This window comes from Sinocyclocheilus rhinocerous, unplaced genomic scaffold (genome assembly GCF_001515625.1).
Source record: "Sinocyclocheilus rhinocerous isolate Xijiao unplaced genomic scaffold, SAMN03320098_v1.1 scaffold2584, whole genome shotgun sequence".
In the NCBI taxonomy this organism is placed as follows: Eukaryota; Metazoa; Chordata; class Actinopteri; order Cypriniformes; family Cyprinidae; genus Sinocyclocheilus; species Sinocyclocheilus rhinocerous.
The window spans coordinates 737,349-747,790 of NW_015652145.1; the positions used below are offsets into that span (position 1 = coordinate 737,349).

General features: G+C 35.7%; 1 pseudogene; it reads left to right on the forward strand.

Moving 5' to 3' along the window:
• Window positions 1–9,663: 9,663 nt before the first annotated feature.
• The window catches only part of LOC107713704 (von Willebrand factor A domain-containing protein 8-like), a 43,811-nt pseudogene continuing 43,032 nt past the window's right edge, over window positions 9,664–10,442 (forward strand).

The window sequence follows — 10,442 nt, forward strand, 5'->3', positions numbered from 1 at the left end:
CTGGCTCTCCTGAGCGCTTCTCTGGCTGCATGAAGCCTCGAGGCGGGAGGAAATCTCTGCAGCAAACCCTAGCGGCGGACGGCTCTCTCACAAACTACGGCGAGGAGACAGCAACAGATGTTTCTCCTGTAACACTGTAGCGACTACAGACCCACATCCAGGCTGAGCCTCACAACCGAGCGACTAAATAGACTGCAGATTTGGACATTTTAGACGCGAACGAAAAAAAAGTGCTGTCAACGGCGACAGAATCAACCACAACGACATTTTCCCTTTAACAACTGTATTATGGGTTTCCCTTTAACAACTGTATTATGGGTTTCCCTTTAACAACTGTATTATGGGTTTCCCTTTAACAACTGTATTATGGGTTTCCCTTTAACAACTGTATTATGGGTTTCCCTTTAACAACTGTATTATGGGTTTCCCTTTAACAACTGTATTATGGGTTTCCCTTTAACAACTGTATTATGGGTTTCCCTTTAACAACTGTATTATGGGTTTCCCTTTAACAACTGTATTATGGGTTTCCCTTTAACAACTGTATTATGGGTTTCCCTTTAACAACTGTATTATGGGTTTCCCTTTAACAACTGTATTATGGGTTTCCCTTTAACAACTGTATTATGGGTTTCCCTTTAACAACTGTATTATGGGTTTCCCTTTAACAACTGTATTATGGGTTTCCCTTTAACAACTGTATTATGGGTTTCCCTTTAACAACTGTATTATGGGTTTCCCTTTAACAACTGTATTATGGGTTTCCCTTTAACAACTGTATTATGGGTTTCCCTTTAACAACTGTATTATGGGTTTCCCTTTAACAACTGTATTATGGGTTTCCCTTTAACAACTGTATTATGGGTTTCCCTTTAACAACTGTATTATGGGTTTCCCTTTAACAACTGTATTATGGGTTTCCCTTTAACAACTGTATTATGGGTTTCCCTTTAACAACTGTATTATGGGTTTCCCTTTAACAACTGTATTATGGGTTTCCCTTTAACAACTGTATTATGGGTTTCCCTTTAACAACTGTATTATGGGTTTCCCTTTAACAACTGTATTATGGGTTTCCCTTTAACAACTGTATTATGGGTTTCCCTTTAACAACTGTATTATGGGTTTCCCTTTAACAACTGTATTATGGGTTTCCCTTTAACAACTGTATTATGGGTTTCCCTTTAACAACTGTATTATGGGTTTCCCTTTAACAACTGTATTATGGGTTTCCCTTTAACAACTGTATTATGGGTTTCCCTTTAACAACTGTATTATGGGTTTCCCTTTAACAACTGTATTATGGGTTTCCCTTTAACAACTGTATTATGGGTTTCCCTTTAACAACTGTATTATGGGTTTCCCTTTAACAACTGTATTATGGGTTTCCCTTTAACAACTGTATTATGGGTTTCCCTTTAACAACTGTATTATGGGTTTCCCTTTAACAACTGTATTATGGGTTTCCCTTTAACAACTGTATTATGGGTTTCCCTTTAACAACTGTATTATGGGTTTCCCTTTAACAACTGTATTATGGGTTTCCCTTTAACAACTGTATTATGGGTTTCCCTTTAACAACTGTATTATGGGTTTCCCTTTAACAACTGTATTATGGGTTTCCCTTTAACAACTGTATTATGGGTTTCCCTTTAACAACTGTATTATGGGTTTCCCTTTAACAACTGTATTATGGGTTTCCCTTTAACAACTGTATTATGGGTTTCCCTTTAACAACTGTATTATGGGTTTCCCTTTAACAACTGTATTATGGGTTTCCCTTTAACAACTGTATTATGGGTTTCCCTTTAACAACTGTATTATGGGTTTCCCTTTAACAACTGTATTATGGGTTTCCCTTTAACAACTGTATTATGGGTTTCCCTTTAACAACTGTATTATGGGTTTCCCTTTAACAACTGTATTATGGGTTTCCCTTTAACAACTGTATTATGGGTTTCCCTTTAACAACTGTATTATGGGTTTCCCTTTAACAACTGTATTATGGGTTTCCCTTTAACAACTGTATTATGGGTTTCCCTTTAACAACTGTATTATGGGTTTCCCTTTAACAACTGTATTATGGGTTTCCCTTTAACAACTGTATTATGGGTTTCCCTTTAACAACTGTATTATGGGTTTCCCTTTAACAACTGTATTATGGGTTTCCCTTTAACAACTGTATTATGGGTTTCCCTTTAACAACTGTATTATGGGTTTCCCTTTAACAACTGTATTATGGGTTTCCCTTTAACAACTGTATTATGGGTTTCCCTTTAACAACTGTATTATGGGTTTCCCTTTAACAACTGTATTATGGGTTTCCCTTTAACAACTGTATTATGGGTTTCCCTTTAACAACTGTATTATGGGTTTCCCTTTAACAACTGTATTATGGGTTTCCCTTTAACAACTGTATTATGGGTTTCCCTTTAACAACTGTATTATGGGTTTCCCTTTAACAACTGTATTATGGGTTTCCCTTTAACAACTGTATTATGGGTTTCCCTTTAACAACTGTATTATGGGTTTCCCTTTAACAACTGTATTATGGGTTTCCCTTTAACAACTGTATTATGGGTTTCCCTTTAACAACTGTATTATGGGTTTCCCTTTAACAACTGTATTATGGGTTTCCCTTTAACAACTGTATTATGGGTTTCCCTTTAACAACTGTATTATGGGTTTCCCTTTAACAACTGTATTATGGGTTTCCCTTTAACAACTGTATTATGGGTTTCCCTTTAACAACTGTATTATGGGTTTCCCTTTAACAACTGTATTATGGGTTTCCCTTTAACAACTGTATTATGGGTTTCCCTTTAACAACTGTATTATGGGTTTCCCTTTAACAACTGTATTATGGGTTTCCCTTTAACAACTGTATTATGGGTTTCCCTTTAACAACTGTATTATGGGTTTCCCTTTAACAACTGTATTATGGGTTTCCCTTTAACAACTGTATTATGGGTTTCCCTTTAACAACTGTATTATGGGTTTCCCTTTAACAACTGTATTATGGGTTTCCCTTTAACAACTGTATTATGGGTTTCCCTTTAACAACTGTATTATGGGTTTCCCTTTAACAACTGTATTATGGGTTTCCCTTTAACAACTGTATTATGGGTTTCCCTTTAACAACTGTATTATGGGTTTCCCTTTAACAACTGTATTATGGGTTTCCCTTTAACAACTGTATTATGGGTTTCCCTTTAACAACTGTATTATGGGTTTCCCTTTAACAACTGTATTATGGGTTTCCCTTTAACAACTGTATTATGGGTTTCCCTTTAACAACTGTATTATGGGTTTCCCTTTAACAACTGTATTATGGGTTTCCCTTTAACAACTGTATTATGGGTTTCCCTTTAACAACTGTATTATGGGTTTCCCTTTAACAACTGTATTATGGGTTTCCCTTTAACAACTGTATTATGGGTTTCCCTTTAACAACTGTATTATGGGTTTCCCTTTAACAACTGTATTATGGGTTTCCCTTTAACAACTGTATTATGGGTTTCCCTTTAACAACTGTATTATGGGTTTCCCTTTAACAACTGTATTATGGGTTTCCCTTTAACAACTGTATTATGGGTTTCCCTTTAACAACTGTATTATGGGTTTCCCTTTAACAACTGTATTATGGGTTTCCCTTTAACAACTGTATTATGGGTTTCCCTTTAACAACTGTATTATGGGTTTCCCTTTAACAACTGTATTATGGGTTTCCCTTTAACAACTGTATTATGGGTTTCCCTTTAACAACTGTATTATGGGTTTCCCTTTAACAACTGTATTATGGGTTTCCCTTTAACAACTGTATTATGGGTTTCCCTTTAACAACTGTATTATGGGTTTCCCTTTAACAACTGTATTATGGGTTTCCCTTTAACAACTGTATTATGGGTTTCCCTTTAACAACTGTATTATGGGTTTCCCTTTAACAACTGTATTATGGGTTTCCCTTTAACAACTGTATTATGGGTTTCCCTTTAACAACTGTATTATGGGTTTCCCTTTAACAACTGTATTATGGGTTTCCCTTTAACAACTGTATTATGGGTTTCCCTTTAACAACTGTATTATGGGTTTCCCTTTAACAACTGTATTATGGGTTTCCCTTTAACAACTGTATTATGGGTTTCCCTTTAACAACTGTATTATGGGTTTCCCTTTAACAACTGTATTATGGGTTTCCCTTTAACAACTGTATTATGGGTTTCCCTTTAACAACTGTATTATGGGTTTCCCTTTAACAACTGTATTATGGGTTTCCCTTTAACAACTGTATTATGGGTTTCCCTTTAACAACTGTATTATGGGTTTCCCTTTAACAACTGTATTATGGGTTTCCCTTTAACAACTGTATTATGGGTTTCCCTTTAACAACTGTATTATGGGTTTCCCTTTAACAACTGTATTATGGGTTTCCCTTTAACAACTGTATTATGGGTTTCCCTTTAACAACTGTATTATGGGTTTCCCTTTAACAACTGTATTATGGGTTTCCCTTTAACAACTGTATTATGGGTTTCCCTTTAACAACTGTATTATGGGTTTCCCTTTAACAACTGTATTATGGGTTTCCCTTTAACAACTGTATTATGGGTTTCCCTTTAACAACTGTATTATGGGTTTCCCTTTAACAACTGTATTATGGGTTTCCCTTTAACAACTGTATTATGGGTTTCCCTTTAACAACTGTATTATGGGTTTCCCTTTAACAACTGTATTATGGGTTTCCCTTTAACAACTGTATTATGGGTTTCCCTTTAACAACTGTATTATGGGTTTCCCTTTAACAACTGTATTATGGGTTTCCCTTTAACAACTGTATTATGGGTTTCCCTTTAACAACTGTATTATGGGTTTCCCTTTAACAACTGTATTATGGGTTTCCCTTTAACAACTGTATTATGGGTTTCCCTTTAACAACTGTATTATGGGTTTCCCTTTAACAACTGTATTATGGGTTTCCCTTTAACAACTGTATTATGGGTTTCCCTTTAACAACTGTATTATGGGTTTCCCTTTAACAACTGTATTATGGGTTTCCCTTTAACAACTGTATTATGGGTTTCCCTTTAACAACTGTATTATGGGTTTCCCTTTAACAACTGTATTATGGGTTTCCCTTTAACAACTGTATTATGGGTTTCCCTTTAACAACTGTATTATGGGTTTCCCTTTAACAACTGTATTATGGGTTTCCCTTTAACAACTGTATTATGGGTTTCCCTTTAACAACTGTATTATGGGTTTCCCTTTAACAACTGTATTATGGGTTTCCCTTTAACAACTGTATTATGGGTTTCCCTTTAACAACTGTATTATGGGTTTCCCTTTAACAACTGTATTATGGGTTTCCCTTTAACAACTGTATTATGGGTTTCCCTTTAACAACTGTATTATGGGTTTCCCTTTAACAACTGTATTATGGGTTTCCCTTTAACAACTGTATTATGGGTTTCCCTTTAACAACTGTATTATGGGTTTCCCTTTAACAACTGTATTATGGGTTTCCCTTTAACAACTGTATTATGGGTTTCCCTTTAACAACTGTATTATGGGTTTCCCTTTAACAACTGTATTATGGGTTTCCCTTTAACAACTGTATTATGGGTTTCCCTTTAACAACTGTATTATGGGTTTCCCTTTAACAACTGTATTATGGGTTTCCCTTTAACAACTGTATTATGGGTTTCCCTTTAACAACTGTATTATGGGTTTCCCTTTAACAACTGTATTATGGGTTTCCCTTTAACAACTGTATTATGGGTTTCCCTTTAACAACTGTATTATGGGTTTCCCTTTAACAACTGTATTATGGGTTTCCCTTTAACAACTGTATTATGGGTTTCCCTTTAACAACTGTATTATGGGTTTCCCTTTAACAACTGTATTATGGGTTTCCCTTTAACAACTGTATTATGGGTTTCCCTTTAACAACTGTATTATGGGTTTCCCTTTAACAACTGTATTATGGGTTTCCCTTTAACAACTGTATTATGGGTTTCCCTTTAACAACTGTATTATGGGTTTCCCTTTAACAACTGTATTATGGGTTTCCCTTTAACAACTGTATTATGGGTTTCCCTTTAACAACTGTATTATGGGTTTCCCTTTAACAACTGTATTATGGGTTTCCCTTTAACAACTGTATTATGGGTTTCCCTTTAACAACTGTATTATGGGTTTCCCTTTAACAACTGTATTATGGGTTTCCCTTTAACAACTGTATTATGGGTTTCCCTTTAACAACTGTATTATGGGTTTCCCTTTAACAACTGTATTATGGGTTTCCCTTTAACAACTGTATTATGGGTTTCCCTTTAACAACTGTATTATGGGTTTCCCTTTAACAACTGTATTATGGGTTTCCCTTTAACAACTGTATTATGGGTTTCCCTTTAACAACTGTATTATGGGTTTCCCTTTAACAACTGTATTATGGGTTTCCCTTTAACAACTGTATTATGGGTTTCCCTTTAACAACTGTATTATGGGTTTCCCTTTAACAACTGTATTATGGGTTTCCCTTTAACAACTGTATTATGGGTTTCCCTTTAACAACTGTATTATGGGTTTCCCTTTAACAACTGTATTATGGGTTTCCCTTTAACAACTGTATTATGGGTTTCCCTTTAACAACTGTATTATGGGTTTCCCTTTAACAACTGTATTATGGGTTTCCCTTTAACAACTGTATTATGGGTTTCCCTTTAACAACTGTATTATGGGTTTCCCTTTAACAACTGTATTATGGGTTTCCCTTTAACAACTGTATTATGGGTTTCCCTTTAACAACTGTATTATGGGTTTCCCTTTAACAACTGTATTATGGGTTTCCCTTTAACAACTGTATTATGGGTTTCCCTTTAACAACTGTATTATGGGTTTCCCTTTAACAACTGTATTATGGGTTTCCCTTTAACAACTGTATTATGGGTTTCCCTTTAACAACTGTATTATGGGTTTCCCTTTAACAACTGTATTATGGGTTTCCCTTTAACAACTGTATTATGGGTTTCCCTTTAACAACTGTATTATGGGTTTCCCTTTAACAACTGTATTATGGGTTTCCCTTTAACAACTGTATTATGGGTTTCCCTTTAACAACTGTATTATGGGTTTCCCTTTAACAACTGTATTATGGGTTTCCCTTTAACAACTGTATTATGGGTTTCCCTTTAACAACTGTATTATGGGTTTCCCTTTAACAACTGTATTATGGGTTTCCCTTTAACAACTGTATTATGGGTTTCCCTTTAACAACTGTATTATGGGTTTCCCTTTAACAACTGTATTATGGGTTTCCCTTTAACAACTGTATTATGGGTTTCCCTTTAACAACTGTATTATGGGTTTCCCTTTAACAACTGTATTATGGGTTTCCCTTTAACAACTGTATTATGGGTTTCCCTTTAACAACTGTATTATGGGTTTCCCTTTAACAACTGTATTATGGGTTTCCCTTTAACAACTGTATTATGGGTTTCCCTTTAACAACTGTATTATGGGTTTCCCTTTAACAACTGTATTATGGGTTTCCCTTTAACAACTGTATTATGGGTTTCCCTTTAACAACTGTATTATGGGTTTCCCTTTAACAACTGTATTATGGGTCTATCATGTCATTATCTACAAAAGTTAGATACAACAGAAATCACGTTCTCGTGAGACAGTAACCATAGCAACAGGATGCGTATTGGACAGTACACCCACATAACATAAGTACTGTCATTATTGATCACTTTATTACACATTTACACATCGCAAATATATCTAAAAGAGTTTTGTATAAAACCTGTAGCCTATAGATTGTTGAGATTCTACGGGCGCCAATATATATATATATATATATATATATATATAGCCTATATATATATTGGTTACGTCTAACCTCTTCAGACATCCAGTTTCTCTTTCTTATTGTCACGTAGATACATTATAGGCTACATTTATTCACATTAGCACACATATAAGTCATGTAACATAATAAAAGCCCTCGTGAAGTAGCTAACGCAGATCTTTAATCATCAGATAATGCGCTCTTACAGGTTTGCTATTATCTGATGGTTTGTGAATTCAAACAGCTGACCTAAACACAAATCCTACAGATTTTATTGATCATCTGTCCAAATATCTTTACATTCACAGGCACATTTTTATAAACACACCGCAATCAAAAGAGCCTTCCCGTTTTTTATTACAAATCATTCCAGATCTAAATGCGGAACCAAACAAATTTCCGAATTTAATTTACTTCCATATTCTCTCCATATGAAAACGGGTCACTGCACGTTTCCTCTCATTCAGCTGTAACTTTGAAGAGCTAAGAAAAGCTAATAGCGAATGCCACTGAGAATAACTGTGCCTTAATTATGTTTCCTCATGAGTTTGTCCATTTCTAAATCACTGCACTCCCCAAAACGACCAGTTTGATTCATATGCTACTTGTAATGTCTAAATCAGTCCCGTCCATAAAGTTCATCAGTCTGTAGAGGAATGCAAACTCGCCTGATGCTCGATCTCATTCTCACATCGCGATAAGCCACGATCAGAGATCAAGCGCTTAAGATCCTGCTAAAAGCCTTCACCAGAGCCTACAGCATGTGTGCGTGTCTATAAAGGATCTCTGTGATGTGTCTCCGAGCAGAAAGCGTGCAGCAGTACTGACCAGCTCTTCCCAGGCAGGGCTGCGGGTGTATTGGCCATCATCGTCCATATTCTCCCTCGCGCACTCTCGGCACAAATCAAGCGCTACTTTGACTCGTCTGATCGGGCATATATGCTTTGAGTCTATTACACCGAGTGTTATTTCCCTGTCTCCACTCCTCCCCACTCAGTCAGGGTCTCCCAGGGGCTGAGCCACGTGATAAATGTCAAATCCCTAGCAGGAATTGAAGCGCTATCCATGACGTCACGGAGCCTGCTTTTTACACATTATACCGTAAAAAACAAAACAAATCAAAAACTCAATAACAATGACCATCACTAGAAAAACACGCTTTTGCGATTGTTTAAAAAGACATGTTAATTTGTGCACAGTTTACTCTACAAACAACATGAAATCACAAATACTTTTACTTTATTTGATAAAAGATTTCATGATATTAATACATTAGCTCGTAAAGAGTTTCGAGTCAATAATTCATATTTGAACATTTTAATAAAATAATATAATATAGGCCTAATTATCTCGAGACAATGTCTAATTATTCAGCCTAAGACGCAGTTTTGATTTGTTTGTTTGTTTATTTATTTTTAATTTGTATTTATTTTATGATATTTTATATTTTATATATATATATTTAATGTTATTTTTAATTAATTTAATTTTGTCTTTAAGTTTACCATTTTATTTTATTATTTCATTTAATATCATTTTATTTTATTTTATTTTAACATGCTTCGTTGTTGTAAAGTTTAGATAGCCTAAGTCAATCCAGTTACCTAACCTAACTAGATTACAGAAATCTTCGAGATTGGTTACCCTATGCTCAACAGAAGTTATTCTTTGAAGTTATTCCTAGAAATCAACGCTTCTGAAAAGATTTCACAAGTTTGTTTCCTGCGGAGCCGTTCGTACGTTCAATAATCGGAACCCATACCAAGCAGCAGCCCGTTCCACACGGAAGACGTACTAACTGGACCGTTTCTGTCCTTCAAATAAATGCTTCCGTCTCGAGCTGCCCGCTGTTGGTGTAAACACTCGTGACGTGAGCATGGTGAAATAACAGCGGACATATTCCAGTGTAGCCGGTATATATGTAACAGCACTTTCCAAGGGTTCAGGATGCATTCGCGTATTTTATTGAAAGGAACAGCAGCAGCTGTTGCTGCGAGGAGGATTCGCCATATACTGGGGCCCGGGATGATATCAAGAGAAGGGTGGAACTGCAGCGCACATGAGGTCAAACTCCTGTTTATCACCTCTTATAAAGCCTTTCTTGGATTTATAGATTGTTATTAGCTGGTTTAGAGTTCAACCTTTCACTCCTAGTATTACATTATTCACTCACAGGTCAAAAATACAGCTGTAGATACAGTAAACAATGCACAAATCTGGACATAAATCTTCTGTTCCAGATGCATGCCACATTATTATTATTATTATTATTATTTCCCCCTTAGTCTTTCTGTTCTCAATGTCATGTATGCATGTTTCTACCAAGAGCTCCTAAAAAACACAACAGATTCCTTTGTGTGTTTGCACACACTTGGTGAATAAAGCTGATTCTGATATAGCCCACCAGGTTGCTTTTGTTTTGTATTCCAACCCTCTACGCACACCGTGGCAATATAATCGCCATTGGCTAGTACATTTTTTTTGTTTACTCGCCAGACTGAAATACTATTTTACACACACACGTTTACTTAGCTATCTAAATGGGGACATTACATAGACTTCTATTGTTTTTATATACAGATAGTTATAC